This window comes from Pseudorca crassidens, chromosome 11 (assembly GCF_039906515.1).
Source record: "Pseudorca crassidens isolate mPseCra1 chromosome 11, mPseCra1.hap1, whole genome shotgun sequence".
Taxonomy (NCBI): Eukaryota; Metazoa; Chordata; class Mammalia; order Artiodactyla; family Delphinidae; genus Pseudorca; species Pseudorca crassidens.
The window spans coordinates 80,431,841-80,447,768 of record NC_090306.1 but is presented as its reverse complement, the minus strand read 5'-3'; the positions used below and the strand labels follow the sequence as shown (position 1 = coordinate 80,447,768).

Sequence of the window (15,928 nt, the reverse complement as noted above, 5' to 3'; positions counted from 1 at the left end):
AGAGTGATGTGGAAATGACACTGTGTGACATACGAGGTGAACTATTAGAAGACTTGCAGCATCTGCCTTGGCTTCTTCGGACACTGAGTCTTAGAAGCCATGCCATGAGGAAGCCCAAGGCACCCCACCAAGAGGCCCCCATGGAAAGGAAAAAAGGACGCTTGTTACAGTCAGCACCAGCACACCAACCACGTGAGTGGGTCGTCTTGCAAGTGGATCCTCCAGCCTCCGCTGAGTGACCCCAGTTAGTGCCACATGGAACACAGATGAGATGTCTCCACTGAACACTGCCCAAATTGCAGAATTCATGAGCAAAATAAATGACTATCTTTGTTTTAAGCCACTAAATTTTGGCGTGGTATGTTGTGCAGCAGTAGGTAACTGGAACACCTGCCAACTTTGCTTAACCAATGTAAACTAGAATCAAATGTCAACAAAGTATCATCTTCTTTAATGTGTTATTACAGGAAGTCTCCTCTAGAAAAAACTTAACTCTTCATTCAAACCATCCCTGAAAATAATCCCAGAAATTATTTTTGCATTAATTGCACAGCTTTACTGACTAAATTGGAATCTTGTAAGAAAAAGCACATTTGCTAATTGAATGTCAACAAAGTGCCATCAGACTAATTGTGGAACCTGAGTCAATGTAAAGTCAGATTCTAAGTGAATCTGTGAGTTGCTGGGAATTAGGTATAAGGACTACACAGTCTAAAGTTAGTTACTCACTTTAGCTAGAAGGGCAGAAGAATAAAATCTAACATTTTTGTTCAGGGCTCCCCACTCACTCAAGACATTTGTTTGGCAAATATTTTCCCAGCCAGACAGCACAATTACGTAGGGTGCGTTCCACCAGAACTGGCCAGCCCAGTTGGAGAGTGATTGATTACCAGGGTGGTGTGTTTACTTTAAGGGAAATCACAGGATTATTGCTCCCATTTCTCCTGAACTCTTTCCAATTGGTACTTCCTGTGCTTAGTATGCAGGATAAGCGAGGAGGGGAAGAAATGCCCTTGAATGCGTGGCTGGTGGTAAAATGCCTGTGAGACACTTAAGGGCTTTAGCCAGTGGTGAAATACCTATTAGAAAGTCGGTGGGTCTGTGAAACCTTAGGATGGCCAATATATACAGTTGAATGGAGAAAAGCTGGTGGGCAGACAAATAGAAGGCAATGTGTCGAGCAATTTATTTGATATAGAGATGGATGAATAAAAGATAGTGAGTTAGAAAAAGAGGTGTTTTTAGAAAGGCTGATAGGATCTGTTCTGTTAGACCAGGGATGCTCCTCAGCTCTGCAACTCTGGTGAAAAAATAGCCACAGACAGCACACAAACAAATGGATGTCGCTGTGTGCCAGTGGAACTTTATTTATGGAGATTGCAAACTGAATTACATGGGATTTTCATGTGCCACTAAATATTCTTCTTCTTTTGACGTTTTTTCAACTATTAAAAAATGTAAAAACCGTTGTTTTAGCTCACAGGCTGTGTGTAAACAAGTGGCGGGCTGGATTTGGCCCTTGGGCCATAGTTTGCTACCTCTGTTGTGGTTTGGGTGGGGGAGGAGTTGGATGATGAGGGAGGGGGCAGGGGTGGGTAGGAGAGAAAGTGGCTTGCTTTCTGCCTTCTACTTTTTTCCTAAAATTTATTTATTTATTTATTTACTTATGGCTGCGTCGGGTCTTTGTTGCTGCACACGGGCTTTCTCTAGTTGTGGCAAGCGGAGGCTACTCTTCGTTGCGGTGCCTGGGCTTCTCATTGCAGTGGCTTCTCTTGCTGCAGAGCACGGGCTCTAGGCACACGGGCTTCAGTAGTTGTGGCACACGGGCTCAGTAGTTGTGGCTCGCGGGCTCAGTAGTTGTAGCACATGGGCTTAGTTGCTCCACGGCATATGGGATCTTCCCGGACCATGGCTCGAACCCACTTCCCCTGCATTAGCAGGCAGATTCTTAACCACTGCGCCACCAGGGAAGTCCTCTGCCTTCTACTTTCTAAACTTTTGTATTTTGAGAACTTTTACGGTCAGATATGTATATATGGCTTTTATAATTAAAATTATAAAATTAAAGATATGTCCATGTTAGGGTCTAAGGAAAAAAAAAACTGTACAAGGGCACTGTAGGTTTCAGTGGGAAAAGGACAAGTGATAGCCCCTGGGGCTCATGTTCAAATAGTTTAAAATCTCATTCATTCAGATTTACCCACACAGAAATTGGGTTGAAGGTCCCATTTGCTTACTCCAAAAAGAAGATTTATTTATCAACTTTAATTGTAAACACTTTAAGACAAATGGTGTTACTAATTATAAATGATTTTTATCTGCTTCTTAAAGCAATTTCATTAGAATGTCTGCCTCAGAAGGCTGTGGGCCTACAGTAAGATACTTGAAAGCTATGCCATATGCCTTTTTAAATGCTGTGTTACTCAGACTAATTCAGACTACTCTCTTTTCTCGTTTTACCCACAGTTTGCTGCGCTTTTCTGATATCTGTCTTAGGCTAATCTGCATTAGGGTTGTTTATATTCTTCTTTTTGTCCATCTTCATTCTCTGTAAACTCCCGGAAGGCATGATACTTGCTCTTATAGATCACAGCTTTCATTCATTCATTCATTCAACAAACATTTACTGAGGGCCTCCTATGTACCAGGCATCATTCTAGGCCCTGGAGAAACCAGAGTGAAAAAAGCAAAGTTCCTGATCTGTGGAATGAACATTCTTTTTGAATCTGATTTTGTCCTGTTCATCTGAATTGATGTTTTCCTTCAGAGATAGCAGATGAGGTTTCTGTCACAGCTCAACTCTGATTGACTCTTAGTGGCTGTTTAGGGTAGTATGTTAGGAGGAATTCTGAGAGTCAGCTAGAAAGAGGACCCTCTTTCATTACTCATTCAGGGAGTAGAGTGTGAGAGCAGTGGGTCACATATGTTATCCCTTATGTAGACCGTGAATTGTGGCACATGGGAGGTGGAATAGATACAGATTTGGTATCAACAGGATTCGAATTAATTTCTCTCCTTTTGTAAAAAAATTAATTAATTTTTATTTAAAGCAAGATAACGGAAGGTGTAGAAAGAAGGTATCTATAAAATGACAGGAGATTTTAAGATCCTAAATATATGTTGTGTATTATTTTTGAAACATGAAAGTAATAAAACTTCTTTAGGATTACTTAAATGTTGTGTGAACAATGAGAAGACGTTGATCAATTTTAAAGAATGTCATCACTTTTACATAAGTGTTTTTTCCATCTTTATATGGTTTTAAAATTATAGATTCCCTATAACTCCCTGAGGAAACCTTTATCTTCAGATGAAGGTCTGAGACCTCTGGTGCCATAGCTCTTCACAGGATGTTTTGAGAAAGCATCAGCCACTTCTTTTTGCACAAGTGAATTCAGTAATTGAATTCAGTTAGCATAAGATATTTTGTTAATAATCGAAGACTCAAAAAAAATCAGTGGTACTTGGTTAAAAAATATCATGGTTTTTATTTTAGTTTTCAGTATGTGTTGTGTATACATATACACATATGTACAATTGACCCTTGAACAACACAGGTTTGAACTGTACAAACCTGTGAATAGTTTTGGATAATTTGAATAGTTTGTCTATTTGTATGGGGATTTTTTCAATAACTATACAGTTGGCTCTCCAGTATCCTCGGGTTTCACATCTGTGAATACGGAGGGCTGACTATACCAAGCCATTTTCTTTCTTTTTTTTTTTTTTCCCCACATCTTTATTGGAGTATAAATGCTTTACAGTGTTGTGTTAGTTTCTGCTGTACAACAGTGAATCAGCTACATGTACACATATGTCCCCGTATCCCCTCCCTCTTGCATCTCCCTCCCACCCTCCCTATCCCACCCCTCTAGGTGGTCACAAAGCACGGAGCTGATCTCCCTGTGCTATGCGGCTGCTTCCCACTAGCTATCTATTTTACATTTGGTAGTGTATATATGTCCCTGCCACTCTCTCACTTCGTCCCAACTTCCCCTTCCCACCCCGTGTCCTCAAGTCCGTTCTCTACATCTGCGTCTTTATTCCTGCCCTGCCGCTAGGTTCATCGGTACTGCTTTTTAAAATTCCATATATATTAAGCCATTTCCTATAAGGGACTTGAGCATCCTTGGATTTTGGTATATGCAGGGCTCCTGGAACCAATCCCGGGTGACACTGAGGGACGACAGTATTTATATTTTAGTTGACTAACAGGTTAGTTGTCTTTTGGGCTCATTAAAGAATTCATTCTCACATAGAAAGCATAGTCAGCAGGTCACTGTGGTCTTTTCTATCCCCACTATCAAGAAGCAGCCCCCAGGTTAATTTCTCTTCTGCCTCTTCTTTGTGGTGTAGCTCATGAGGCCTGAGTTTACTCGTCTTTAAAATGAGGGAAATGATATCTACCTCAGAAGATTGTTTTAAGAGTTGTTTATTCTTCTTATCGTAACTATTGTCTCATCTAAATCATTGCTATTAATAGCTAACATTTACTGAACGTGTATTATGTCCTGTCTTGGGCACTTTACATGTATTATCTCATTTAGTTCTCTCAATAACACTACAAGGTAGGTCCTATTATTTTTCTTATTTTACAGATGAAAAACTGCGATGCAGAGAGGTTGCAAGTCTGCTCAAGACTACACAGCACATGATGACATGACGTATGTGAAAGTCCCTGCACCAGGCCTACCGCATAATAGGTGCTACTACATGTTGAGGGAACCACCAGCTCTTTGTGGGAAGTTTGTTTATGGGTTGATTGGGAAAGCCCATTCATTCTTGTTCCTCCTCCAGGCTTCCTAAGATTCTATATGTCCCTTTTTTTTTTTTTTTTTTGCGGTACGTGGGCCTCTCACTGTTGTGGCTTCTCCCGTTGCGGAGCACAGGCTCCGGACGCGCAGGCTCAGCGGCTCCACAGCATGTGGGATCCTCCCGGACCGGGGCACGAACCCGTGTCTCCTGCATTGGCAGGCGGACTCTACCACTGCGCCACCAGGGAAGCCCTCGTGGTGTCCTTCTTTTCATTTACTGTGAAGGCTTCAGCTTGGGCCTTTGACAAGACTACAGTATCAACTAGAGTCCAAACAGGAAGTAGATGACACACACACATCTGTGAAGAGACACACACACATAATTTCAAGAGAATTAATAAAGAAACTCCTTACAGAGGTGGAGAGGAAATGCAGGAGATGTGCAGGGCTACTTCAGGCTGGTAACGGAAGGGCTGATACCAGCCCTAGAGCTGAAGAGGAAGGGAGTGGCCCCCAGTACCCGGGGACAAGAGGCTGTGTGAGGGGCTGCCTGACCAGAGCTGTGACTTTTGGTTAAAGGATGCAGCCAGCTTACAGTGAGCCATAGAAACCAGGGGAATGAATACCCCAGCCTCACTCTTCTTTCCCCTCTCCTGCCGGTGCTCCCCAGCGGTGAGCCCACCTGGAGGCTGCTGCTGCAGCCCATGTAGATTGGGCTCCCAGGGAAGGTAGAGTAGATCCTGAGGGGCAGCTGGAAGGTATTCGGCACTACTTCTGACCCTGGGCGTGACCGGGGAATGGTGAGGAGGATTGCAGACCATTTCTCGCGCTTCTTGGCATTTGTGCGGGATCTGACATTCTTGGCTCCAGCTGTTCAACAGATGGCTGGATCCACCAGGTAGACAGTTACAAATCACTTTTATAAGTGCACATGTGGAAGGGTCTCTGGCAATCGTTTAGTTGGAGGACAAAGAATTGGCGTTGGTACTTCCACAGAGCCTTTGAAGCTGATTCACTGTCTCAGCCAGAACTCTTAAAAGTCTCAGTTCAGGGCTTCCCTGGTGGTGCAGTGGTTGAGAGTCCGCCTGCCGAGGCAGGGGACACGGGTTCGTGCCCCGGTCCAGGAAGATCCCACATGCCGCAGAGCGGCTGGGCCTATGAGCCATGGCTGCTGAGCCTGCGCATCCGGAGCCTGTCGCTCCGCAACGGGAGAGGCCACAACAGTGAGAGGCTCGCGTACCGGAAAAAAAAAAAAAAAGTCTCAGTTCACTTATTTATAAACTGAACATAGTAAGATATTCTTCTCAGAGAAGTGTGAGGCTTCAACTAGTCAAAATCAGTACATTTTTTTTTTATACTCCAGTAAAGATGTTAAAAAACAAAACAAAACCTTAGGAATAAGCACACCTTTGACTGTTACTGACCCAAACTAATATCTGCTAGCCTGACTTGCAGCAAAGCCAATCTATTGACACTGGGTTGTGGTGAAGGAAAGTACAGTGTTTATGGTAGGGCACCAAGCAAGGAGAATGGCAGCTCATGCTCAAAAGACCCAAACTCCCCAGTGGCTTTCAGGGAGGGGTTTTTAAAGAAAGTGTGAGGGAGAGGGTCATGGGGTGTGTGATCAGATTGTGTTCAGTTCTCTGATTGGTTGATAGTGAGGTAACAGGGTGATGTTTTGGGAATCTCAATCATCAACTTTCTGATTTTAACCAGTCTGGGGTCTATGTGCTGTTGGTTAGCATGCAGTTAACTTCTTCCACCTGATGGGGGTTTTAGTATCTATAAAACAACTCAAAGATATGGCTCAGGATATTACCTATGGCCCTTGAGGAGGAACTAAAGATCCTTAACTTTGTTTTATGGTTAAACTGTCATAATTTTGTCTTGTTTGACTTTGTTTGGTTTATTTCTGATTTTGTAACTTTTCTGATTAAATTTGCTCTTTGGAACTTGGGGAAGGCCTGGGAGGCTAAAGCTTTTTTACAAGGAAGAGGCTGGAGACACAGGGAGGTGGGGATGGGTGGGGGGGGCCTGTCTCGGAAGACCCCATAGGGTCCCCTTCAGTTTTATGACCTAGCAATATCCTGTAGACATCATTAAGAACATATGCACAGGCTTATCCTTAAGGATGTTTATTTCAATGTCCTTTGTAATATTGAGCATTTGGAAACAATCCAGTGTTCAGTTCTGAGAATTGGTAAATATGTTTTGTAATAATATGCAGCTGTTTGAACAACATGATGGGGAAAGGAGCTATGTTTGTAGTCGTGTGTTTCTACTAAGGAAACAAGGTAGACATAGTAAAGACTGCAGGAAACTATTAGTTGACTCAAGTAGCTATAGTGATGAAGACGACATTTGAAATATGTGTATTGAATCAAATTGATAAATGTTAATAGATATTGATTACATATTATTCACCTCCCTAGAAGAGAAATATTATAGGTCTTACATTCCTTCCTAAAATCTATTTATTCTCATATTCTTTGGTTTAGGCTTAGATTTACTTTCTATGTTTCTGACTCAGATTCAGCAAAGAAATCTTGTCTGTGACCTGAAACAACAGTTTTCCTTTTTAGCAATTGCTGGTTAAAAAAACCCTAGGCCTGCAAGAGAGGGTGTTAATGTAAGTACAGAGACTGAGAGTTAAACAGTAAGGCAGTTTAGAAGGGAAAGCTGTTGGATAAAGTTGAAGGCTGAAAACCTTCCCATAATAAAATCCTACTCTGTTTTTAGTAACCATTAAACACCTTTTTAGAGTTGTCTCTAAGAAACCCACTTGGAGACATCCAGATTTTCTAAAATTTAATAGTATCTCCAATGCAAATAACATTACCTGTCAATTAATTGTCGTGGGGTAACATTATTCAAATTGGTAACTATAGCTCCCCAAGGTTATATAAAGTTTTGATTATCTTTTCCAGAAAGGGATCCTCAAAGTTTATTTCTGTCTTTTCTTCTTCTGGCCAAAAGAAGAATTAAGTAAGTGACTCTGGTGGGTTCCTTATTTTGAATAGTGCATATAAGAGATTTTGTACTGTCTTTATTTTGTACTGTTTCTAAAAGCTTTCTTATTCAAGTTAGCCAAGAATCTTGGGAAGAGGGTAATTTTTTCATTGGGGAAAGGAAGAATCACCTTATTGTCAAGGTTGCCTTATATTCAGCCTTTTTTTAAACTTCTTGGCCTCTATTTCTGTGTCTGTAAAATGGAAACAATAATGCTACAACATCTTAGTGGTATTAGAAGAATTAACCGGAGTCTGACATGAGGCAAGTGATGATAAATAGTAACTGTATATTTCTATATACACATACATAATAACACATAGATATAGCTCTGTGTATAAGAGTCATTATCTTAGTTTTTCATCTCCTGCCTAGCACCATATTTGGCCCATACTAAGCCCTATAGTTTTTGATTGAAGCCCCCTTTTTTGGTTTGTCATATATGGCAAAAAAAAAAGCTTTGGTGACTCATTTTATTCTCCAGGCCACAGCAACCGGGGGTTTCAGTAGAATTACAAACATTTTCTAGTAAAACTTAACATGGCAACAGCATATTTAACACCTTCCAAAACTGCCCTTTTTATTCAAGAGGATGCTCGTGGTGCCCTGTCCTTCTACCTGATTCATTCATTCATTCCATAAATATTTATTGAACAGTAATTATTACTTGTGCACATAGTTAGGTGCTGGAGACATTGTGAACAAAACAAGAAGAGGCCTCTGCCTTCATTCATGGAGATTATATTCTGCTGGGGGTGCCCTCCTCACGTCACTTTTTTTGCTGCTCCAGTGTTTACCAAGCAGTTCCCAAGTCCCCCTCCCTCTTTTGCTTGGGGAGAGCAGCCTCTTGCTTCAGTGGGCATAGATGTTCTCTGAGGAATGGGCTTCCCAGCCTTCCAAGCAAAGAGACCCTGCACCTCTTTAACTCTGCTGGGCTTCTGAATAGGTCAGTGGTTACGTAGTCCAGACGGATCTGGAACCCTCTCTCCAGGAACTCCATTGAAACGAACTTATTGTTGCACAGTCTTGGCTGAAGACTTGAAAAATATCCCATAAACAAACACCAGGTTATCTGAGGCTTGTCCACACAATTTACCAGCACCCTTTCGCATTACAAAGATGTGAAAGGAACATTAGGGAAATGTGTCAACCCCTATTGGCAGGAACCAGAGATATTTTCAGGGAAGGGCAAGGGATTCCAATCCAGAATCTCTTTAGATTCTTGAAACTGAAAGGATTATGCAAAGATAAAAAGCAAAAGTAAACACTGAAACTGTGAACCAAGAATGAGCACAAAGCGGGGAAATCCTTCTATGGAAATAAGCTTTCCTCCAGAGGAGAAAAACAATAACTTGATGAAAAATCTGTCAGCCTGGAGTAATAAGTGGAGGAGCCCAGGGTGCACAGTGCCTCTTGAGTCCCATTTCTCTGCTAAAACACTTTGTTTTTAAATGGAAATTAATGTTTGGTAGCTGAGAGACTGATGTCTCCAACGCCAGCTCCATTGTGGAGTGGAGACACAAACAACAAATGGGAAGATGATTTCAGGAGTGGATTAAGGAGACGGTGAGAGGGTGCAGTGAAGTGAGAAAAAAAATAAACAGAAACAAGCAAATTCTGTGAAGTCTGGTGCAAAGGTAGAGGCAGCTCGATTTGAGAAGTTCCTTCTCCTGGGTTATGAATTTGTGCACTAAAGTGTTATTTGTTCGGCATCCGCTCAGTGTCTTACAGCCCATGCTGGGCTCTGGGGACACAGTGGGGGTTGGGGTGGGGGAGGAGCTAACATCCGCGCAGCCCCTCCCGTTTCCCAGGCAGCGCTTAGAACTACCTCCCAGCGCTGGGAAGTGGGGGGACCAGCCTCAGACTGAGGTCTTTCCAGCTTCAGAGCTCACTGTCTCCCTGTTGTTTTGGAATCTCTGTTGTGGGTTTGTTTTTATTTTTACTTTTAATCATGGCTAAAATCTTTATTTCTATTGTGGAATGCCACTTTTCCTTTGATCTTGGAAGCTGCTTTGGGCCACAGTGTTCTTCTGACTCAGAGAACCATATTCTCAGGTGGTATGTGACTGATTCCACCTTCTCTTTCCAGTGACTATTTTTTTTCCCCTTACTCTCTGAACGGGTTTCTTTCTAAGCTCTGAATGATGCTTTCTGTTGCCAGGTATTCTTTCTTAAATCCTCCCACGGTCTTCTCTACTCCCCAAGACAAAGGCTTCCTCCCTCCAAACCAAACTCAGTATAAACCAAAATTAAAGCAGGGAAAGAGACTCGGTGAATTACTGAAGGTGCTCCAAGATTTTCACTTTTCCCATTCTGAAATCAATTTCTATTTGAAAGACAAGGACATGTTTACAGTAGAACATGATAAAACGAAGGTCCTTGTGTTTGATTCAGAGAACTCTAATGCAGATGCTGTAGGAGAATTGTAAATAAACATGATTGTGAAAACTTTAAAATTATAAGACATTATGCCGGTGTCTTTAATTTTAACCATTCATTCATTCAACTGATAGTTATTGAGCACCTACTACGTGCCAAGCACTGCAGTGCTGAGGATACATTGGCAGTAAACAAAGTAGACAAAAAGTTCTTGCTCTTACAGGGTTTATATTCCAGCTCTGTGGATATTGACTGGGGAAAACAGTCAATAAACCTAGCAAGTAAGTACATTATATGTTAGAAAGCGGTAAGTGCAAAGAAGGAAAATAAAGCAGGGAACGGAGTATCGAGAGTGTGGTCGCATTGCAGTTTTACACAGGGAGGCCAAGGAAAGCCTCACTGAGATGACACATTTGGTTAAAGGTGTGAAGTGAGGGAATGGGTGTTCAGCCTGAGGGAACAGCAAGTACAAAGGCCCCAATAAAGCATGCTGGGCATGTGTGCTTGGAAAACTGAAGAGCCGAGGCACAGAGGGTGAAGGAGTAGGTGAGGTCCAGCTGTGGAGGTCTTTGGTGGATTTTGGCCTTTTTCTGAGTGGGATGGGAGCTATGTCAGGGGTTTTAAGCCGGATGGACAAGATTTGACTTAGTTTTAATGGAGGTTAATGAGGTCAAGAGAGGGATTTTTAAGAATGGGAAGATAACAACATGTTTGTGTGCTGTTGTAAACAATCCGTGAGGGAGAAAATAAGATGATGCAAGAAAGAGAGGGGAGAATCGCTGGCGAGACGCCCTTGAGTAGGGAAGGGGGTTTGGGATGCAGAGCAGGAAGAGAGGGTTGGCCTCAGGATCACAGACAATTCATCTGCGACAGGAGGGAAAGTACAGTGTGTGTATGGGCACCGATGCACATGGTGGGTCGATGTGGCAGTGGTAACTTGTGGAAGTTCTCTCCTGGTTGCTACTTTTTTTTTTTTTTTTTTTTTTTCAGAGAAGTGGAAAGCAAAATCATGAGCCAAGGGTGAGGACAGGGGAGGAGGAGGTATTGGAGGTTTGAAGAGAGAGGAGCATGAATTAACCGTCTAGGAGAGAGGAAGAGCAGAGGGACCAGGGAAATGTAGGATTACCAGGTGGCAATCCTGGTTTCTGGTCATGGATCTAAGATGACAGCAGCCACATGGGTATGTTCTTTTCCAGCCATGCTGAGCTACACTCGTGCAGGCACAGAGTAAGGGGAGAGTCAGATTTAACCAAGGCAATGGTTTTGCTGGGTGAATACTATGAAGGGAAGGAGAGGCAAGGGAGTTGGGGATATAAGTAAGTGAATGATAAGCTGCTTTAAGAAGCTAAGGGGAGATGTGGAGGATATTAATGATAGTGAACAGATGGTAGGATCAGTGCATCATAGGTCTCCGTGGATTGGGAGGGTACTGAGGGGAGTGAGCTGGAAATCAAGGAAGTGGTGGCTGGGATGCTTGAAATGGATGAGAGAGGCAGCGGGGTTTTGGCAATGACACGGTCTAGAGCATGACTGTGGGGGAAGCTGAGGTAGGGTGGAGGACAAGATATTTGATGGAAAAGTGGTCAAGGAATCTAGAGGCAGGGCTATTGGGAGGCTGCCCTGTGGATTTGGAAATCACGAAGTATTTTATAACATAAGTAATGTTGGCAAAGGTAACAGTGAGTCAGGGGCTAAACTCTTTAAGGAATGAGAGGAGATGGGGAGTTCCCCGGCAGTCCGGTTATTAGGACTCCGCGCTCTCACTGCCAAGGGTCTGGGTTCAATCCCGGGTTGGGGAACTAGGATCCCCCAAGCCCGTGCAGCATGGCCAAAAAAAAAAAAGAATGAGAGGAGAGTGATAGGGGGTGACTTTCTCTTGGTAACTGCAGCGAGGAGAAGCAGCCTGTGGTCGAGTCTAATGACAACTCTTAAAAGGTGGTGAGTATGGGGCTTCCCTGGTGGCGCAGTGGTTGAGAGTCCGCCTGCCGATGCAGGGGACATGGGTTCGTGCCCCGGTCGGGGAAGATCCCACATGCCACGGAGCAGCTGGGCCCGTGAGCCATGGCCGCTGAGCCTGCGTGTCCGGAGTCTGTGCTCCGCGATGGGAGAGGCCACAGCAGTGAGAGGCCCGTGTACCGCCCAAAAATAAATAAATAAATAAAAAAGCTGGTGAGTATAGAGAGAAAGGAAGATGTTTGACACAGGAGCAAGGAGGCCAACTTTGGAGGTGGACTCAGGGCAATAGCACGATGAGAGTGGGGGCGAAAACAGCAGAGGAAGCAGTGACCGAAGGTTTCAATTAGAATAAGAAAGTGAAGAAAATGTTCAAAGTTTGAGGATAGAGAGGAATTTGCTGATGAAGTACTAGGGTTCTGAGGACAGAGTGGAGAGGTTTGGGGTACTGGGCTGTCAGAACTGTATGGGGGTGACAGCCTGGTGATGATGCTTATTTGCCTGCATCCCTGGGAGTCCTGGGCTTGTATTAACCACCTTAGCTGAGGTGATGGGATGGGGCTTGTTGGTTTTGAAGGCTGAGAATATATGTGCTGGGAAGGAAGATAGTTCGGTAAAGGCAGGTCTCTCCAGGACATCTTAGAGCTTTTTCTCCTCTCAATTGCAAGTGTATACAGTGACTACTTAGGAGAAAAGTAAACGAAAATGCATCAAAGCCCTCATAATAGTTGTATCAGGCTGGTGGAATTATGGACAATTTTTCCTTTCTTTTTCACTATTTTCCCCTTGAAGCCCATACAAAGATCTCACCACTGAACTCCGTGTAAAAATTCTACTACCTCTTGCTTGTAACTTAAATAAAACATCTAGTATACTCTTTTACAGGGTTCAACTAATTTTATCTAGAGTCACAGAGGAAAAAACATGCATTAAAAACAACGATGACTAAGATGGGAATAAAGACACAGACCTACTAGAGAATGGACTTGAGGACACGGGGAGGGGGAAGGGTAAGCTGTGACAAAGTGAGAGAGTAGCATGGACATATATACACTACCAAATGTGAAATAGATAGCTAGTGGGAAGCAGCCGCATAGCACAGGGAAATCAGCTCTGTGCTTTGTGACCACCTAGAGAGGTGGGATAGGGAGGGTGGGAGGGAGGGAGACGCAAGAGGGAAGAGATATGGGAATATATGTATATGTATAACTGATTCACTTTGTTATAAAGCAGAAACTAACACACCATTGTAGAGCAATTATACTCCAATAAAGATGTTAAAAAAAAAACAAAAAAAACCCAACGATGACCACAAATACTACCCTTGCTGATGATATTTCCCTGGGTGTTCTTAATGTGTTTTCACAGGATATCCCAGATAAAGCAAATGCCTTTCTGTCCCTGAATATGGCTAAGTACGATGCATCCTGCCCCAGACTGCATTACGTTTTGTTGGCCAGATCCAAACTCTCAGGTTCTTCCAGGAAGTGTGTTTCTAAAACTTTCAAAAGCCTGTACAGAGAGTTCTTTTGTGCCCAGATGGACAGATTTGTAATTATTAACAACTAAAGGGTTCTTTATGTCTTTGCTAACTCATCTAAAGGCCCTCGGGCTGTTAGAGCTGAAATTATTCTAAATTTTCAGTTTGGTTATCAAATCTCTTTCTTTTTATTAGATGAAGAGTGCAGTTATTCCCTTCACCATCATCCATCCTTATCCCCAGCAGGACTTTTTTTGTAATTAAACCTCCTGGTTCTGCAAACCAAGATTATTGCACAAACGTGTGTAGAAACTTGCCAGTCCATGATCTACTTAACATACTAAACACCATAGAATATTTTTACCATTAACTATCATATCCTGCTTTAAAGAAAGTATATTAATTTTCCTCTTGGTTATAGGTAGAACACTATCTTATCTGAAGAGAGACAACACTGAAATTGAACATAAGTTTGGGGAATACCCTTAATCGCAGTGTATTTCTAGAATTAATGAATAAATATTTGATTAGTATTTCAAAGACTCTCTTAACCTCCAAGCATTTCAAGGGATTGACCTGGATCTTGAGTTATGAAATCCTGCAGAAAAAGTAAGAACTTCTTGAAACTAGCAACAGAGAAAACTGAACTGTATTCTTGAATGTGTCTAAGAGTAAATCCCTCCGTCAGCTTGGGCAGTTGGCTTAACCTGTCTGGTCCTCAGTTTTATCATGAAAAATGACAGGATTTGACTAAAACTATAAAATTATGTGGAGTATGAAGGGATCATAGGGATTTGATAATTTGCTTCAAAAGAAACTAGGGGTTCTAATTTCCAGTTCACTTCTTTTCCATTATACTGTGCTGAGCTGTAAGCCACTTCCAAATCAAAAAGTTGGTTGATTCCAACTTTAAAAGTAGTTTCAAAATTGTGGCGACTTTGAAAGCAGATTTGTACATGTCCGTCTCCACCACCATTCACACCTCATGCCTACTGAGCCATCTCTGAGGAGTTTTGGATCAAAACTCCTACACCATAGTGATGGTTGCACAACTCTGTGAACGTACTAAAAACCATTGAATTGTATACTTTAAATGGGGGGATTGTATAGCATGTGGATTATGTCTCAATAAAGCTAGGTCAGAATTCTTTTGTTTGCAGCTAATTGGAACCAACTCAAACCAACTTAAAAAAAAGGGGAAGTTAATAGCCCATGTCATTGAAAAGTCCCACACTAGATGTCCAGGCATGACTAGGTTCTGGTCTCAAACAATAACATTAGACCCCAGATGCCTGCTCTGTCGCTCAGCTCTCCTCTGTGGGAGCTTCAGTCTCAGGAAGACTTTCTCCACAGGTGGCCCCTGGCAGTTCTCAGCTTATATTTTCACCAATTTAGCAACTCTAGCAGAAGTATCTCCAGGAAAAGTGCTCGGACTGAATGTCATTGGCTTGGTTTGGGTCACATGACCATCCAATAATAGCATCTAATAATGATAACACTTACTATGAACCAACTCTATTTTTACAACATCCCCTTTTATAGATGAAGAAATCAAGGCACAGAGAGGTTATGTAACTTGCCCAGGATCACACAGTAGTGAGTAGAGGAGCTGGATTTGAAACTCAGGCAGTCTACCCCTAGAGTTTGTGGTCTTATTGGTCTTAAGTACTATGCTGCCCCCAGTCATTGGAGTCAAGGGAAAGGAATGAATGCTCTGATTGGTTGGTCCTGGAGCAGATCTAGTATTTGCACCTGCATTCTCTCCTGATGTCCTCTGTTCCAGATCTCTGCGGATTGATTTTATATATATATATGTATGTATGTATATGTATATATATATATGTATGTATATCTGACAGATGGTTATATATCAGATGTTACTGAATTTTAGGTTTGTGAGCACTCTGCTTCAGAGACTGCAGCCATCTCTTTATATCATGTTCTCTGTAATCACCATCACCACCCTGACTGTAGCCATTTGGAAGGGAAACCACAGAGTTTGTTAGTAATAGTAAACTCAGGCCCCCTGTCCCAGAATCAGAAGAACCATGTTAAGATCTTGGCCTGTCTTAAAATAATACACCAGTCTACAACCTTGGGAAGGAACAATAGAGTAACTGTTCAGTGTTTCATCAGCAACAAGAAGTTAAGGGAGACTTTAAAAATTACTCACCAGAATAAGTCATAGCTAATAGACACACCCACTTATTTATTTATTTTTGGCTGCGTTGGGTCTTCATTGCTGCATGTCGGCTTTCTCTAGTTGCAGTGTGTGGGCGTCTCATTGCAGTGGCTTCTCTTGTTGCGGAGCATGGGCTCTAGGCACGTGGGCTCAGTAGTTGTGGCTCGCAGG

General features: G+C 42.5%; 1 protein-coding gene across 2 annotated transcripts in view; it reads left to right on the top strand.

Moving 5' to 3' along the window:
- Positions 1-15,928, top strand: part of TMCC3 (transmembrane and coiled-coil domain family 3) — a 266,192-nt gene that overhangs the window by 146,362 nt on the left and 103,902 nt on the right. Inside the window, exon 2 of one of the 2 annotated variants that reach the window (XM_067697566.1) lies at positions 4,599-4,664. The exons of the other annotated variant lie outside the window; for it this stretch is intronic. The gene's annotated coding sequence lies outside the window, so the exon portion shown is untranslated. The remainder of the gene's footprint in view (positions 1-4,598; positions 4,665-15,928) is intronic. 2 annotated transcript variants of the gene reach the window in all.